The sequence below is a fragment of the Mustelus asterias genome, chromosome 31 (genome assembly GCF_964213995.1).
Source record: "Mustelus asterias chromosome 31, sMusAst1.hap1.1, whole genome shotgun sequence".
Taxonomy (NCBI): Eukaryota; Metazoa; Chordata; class Chondrichthyes; order Carcharhiniformes; family Triakidae; genus Mustelus; species Mustelus asterias.
The window spans coordinates 5,243,993-5,247,444 of record NC_135831.1 but is presented as its reverse complement, the minus strand read 5'-3'; the positions used below and the strand labels follow the sequence as shown (position 1 = coordinate 5,247,444).

General features: G+C 43.0%; 1 non-coding gene across 1 annotated transcript; it reads left to right on the top strand.

Annotated features, from left to right (window-relative positions):
- Positions 1–386: 386 nt before the first annotated feature.
- Positions 387–459, top strand: trnak-cuu (transfer RNA lysine (anticodon CUU)). Its single transcript has one exon. It is a non-coding gene; the product is annotated as a tRNA-Lys (tRNA).
- Positions 460–3,452: the final 2,993 nt, after the last annotated feature.

The window sequence follows — 3,452 nt, the reverse complement described above, 5'->3', positions numbered from 1 at the left end:
TTCAATCTCAGTAATATCATGTTACAGTATTCAAGTATCTGCAGAGTTGGTGAACATATAGAACAAGCTATCATTGGATTTGTCAAGCTTTCTTACCCAAATGCAAAATATTCTTTTTTTAAATAAAGGGAATTCACAATTAATTTTTCTTCTGAACTGGAGCCAAAAGTGTGCAAGTGGTTGTAACAATTGAACGATCCTAACATCTACATCTATCATCATCGATCTCACTGTGCCTATTTTGGATCAGATTGGGGAGAATACAGAGATATACAAGAAAGTCCCAGGGATGAGACATTTCAGTTATGTGGAGGGGCTGGAGAAACTGGGATTGCTCTCTTTCGCGCAGCCACCTTTAACACAGTGAAACATCCAAAGACTGGGTAGCCCGGTTAGCTCAGTCGGTAGAGCATGGGACTCTTAATCCCAGGGTCGTGGGTTTCAGCCTCACGTTGGGCGCTTAAGTTTTGTCAGCACAGTGGTTAGCACTGCTGCCTCACAGCGCCAGGGACCCAAGTTCGATTCCGGCTTTGGTCACTGTCTGTGTGGAGTTTGCACTTTCTCCCCATGTCCGCGTGGGTTTCCTCCGGGTGCTCCGGTTTCCTCCCACACTCCAAAGATGTGTGGGTTAGGTTGATTGTCCATGCTAAAATTGACCCTAGTATCAGGGGGATTAGGAGGATAAACGTGTAGGGTTACGGGAATAGGGCCTGGGAGGGATTGTGGTTTGGTACAGACTCGATGGACTTAATGCCATCCTTCAGTACTGTCGGGATTCTATGATGATAACTCACAGCATTATCAAACACAATGCCACACAAAGGAGATAAAGGCAAAACACTGCAGATGCTGGAATCTGAAACAGAACAGAAAATGCTGGAAAATCTCAGCAGGTCTGGCAGCATCTGTGGAGAGAGAGAGAGAGAGAGAATAGAGCCAATGTTTCGAATAAGAATGACCATCAGAGCTGGAGATATCATGACAGCTGAAAAGCTTAGTCATGTGCAGTTTTAGAGACCAGACCCTAGGCAGAGAGCGGTAATTCCAATGTTCCAAAGAAGATTCTTGCATTTTAAAAAAAAATCATTTATGGGACATGGGCGTCGCTGGCTGGGCCAGCATTTATTGCCATTTCCTAGTTACCCATGGAGGGCAGTTGAGAGTCAACCACATTGGCTGTGGCTCTGGAGTCACATGTAGGCCAGATCGGGTAAGGATGGCAGATTTCCTTCCCTCAAGGACATTAGTGAACCAGATGGGGTTTTCCGACAATCGATAATGGTTTTGCAGTAGTCAATAGTTTCTTAATTCCACCATCTGCTGTGGAGGGTTTCGAACTCAAGTCCCCAGAACATTAGCCGAGTTTCTGGATTAATAGTCTAGCGATAATAACACTCAGCCATCACATTTCTCCCTGAGATATGTAACCAACCAGAGCAACCAACAAATCAAAGCCCTAAGGGTACATTAGAGATTCAATTAAGAAGTTTACAGGATGGCAATGCTCAAGAACCCCAAGCGTAAGACCTTTGAGAAGTTCAAATCCAGTACTCGGTGATATTTTGATTTGAAAAGCTAATTAATGTACATATACTGGCACAGGACACATTCTTTAACACTTAGCTGTAAAGCACTTTGAGGCATCCTGGCTACGCAAGTTGTTTTCTTTTACAGTCTTGCACAATGTAATCAGATCAATTATACTTTGAGGAAAACAGGTTATTTCACTGTTGTGTCTTGGATCTGAAGACCCATGAAATTGATATTTTGCCCTTTTAATGATGTTCATCTGAAAAAGACTAGGTATATTTAATGTTTCATTATTTAATTTGTATGTACAAACAATATCGGGTTCACCGTTTTTCTACAGGCGAGCTCTGGCAAGAGCCACACAAACAGAACAATGCAAAAACACTGCATTCCCAACACAGTATCTCCAGATCGTAGTCTCTCCCACCTCCCATTCACAAGGATGTGGTTCTGTGCATGCCGATAGGTGCCCTGTGATTACACACACGAAGCCAGGTCAGATTCAGATCCAATATATTACGCAGCGACGTCCAGCATGGCTCAACTGGGCAAAGGGTAGATGATGTCCTGCCTGGGAGTGAAGGCATATTTTCAAATGAAGGTGCCCGTCTGGTTTGCAAATGTCAACTTTTGTACTGTATGTGCTGATGTAATGCTACAGTATTTCAAACAATTGTTTTAAGCACGCCCAAAAGGAAAACTTGATTATTTTATTCTGGGTTAATCTCTAGCAGCCGGAGATTACTGCTGGGAGTGTAATTTCATCGGTGCTGGATGCCAACACTCACCGCACTCCTGCTGCCTGTTTTTCCCTGTGTAGCAACCCCATACTGGTACATCACACCCCAAGGCATCATCCTGGCTAAAAAGAGGCATTTTTTTTGTCAGACTAAGGATGCCGGAGCCAGCTTGGCTACGAGACGCCATACTTTAGTGGGTAACACCTTTATTCAATAAGCTAAACTATTTTCCCAAATGGTTGTCAGAAGTATGCAGAATGAAATTTCCGGTCCTGCCAGTTCCATCCACTGTTGCTACTGGGTGCGTGGTCCCGCGTTGGATTTAAAAGCTTCAATGCATTTAACTGGATGTGGGACTCAACGAGAACAGGCTGTACCATGGAAATCTAAGAACTGGGAGACCTCACATCACCAAGTACCTATAGATACAATACCATTACTGGCTTACCAGGCATAAATCACCTAATATACTGAACAAATCAGAGCAATGCAAAAAAAGCCACATCAACTTGCTTGTCATTATTGGTCCAAGGATTTTTATATAAAGAATAAGTGCTACTTAACACTGTACAAACTCCACTAGAGAAAGCCATGCAGAATTATTCAGCACATTGCATCTGAAGGACTCTTGTCATCCAATCATTCCAAACTGGTGACTTATTTTCTATTATTCTTTCCCGCTTGCCTAGGAAAGGTGTTTTCGTCCTGCCCACTGCTCGTCAGGCTGATTAAGGGCGAGGACCCATAATTTTCCCGCTCTCAGCACTGGGATACTGTTGGAAATGCAGGCGTGAGGTGGAGTACTCAGCTACATTTCGACATTTACAAAGTCTTCACTGAGAAACTGTCAGATTGTTTCAAAGAGTTTTCGATGCAACTATTTTCACCAATAAATCACACCACTTCATTTCAGCGTATGGGAAGATCACTTGGCTCCCTCGTGGCTTATCCTATTCATTCAATGGTGTGACAACAAAATAAAGGAGTGATTGAGATTCCTAACTCCGTGAGACAAGTAAGTTCCAGGAGGAACATGGTCACACATCACTAGGTGCTCAAGCGAATTGAACATATTTCCTCGCTTTTAAAGTTTTTTTTAAAGCCAGTGTGCCCAACAATCCTCCCACTCTATTGTTTTGGAGACCTCGCAAAGGCTAAGAAAATAATCCCAATTATATTTAA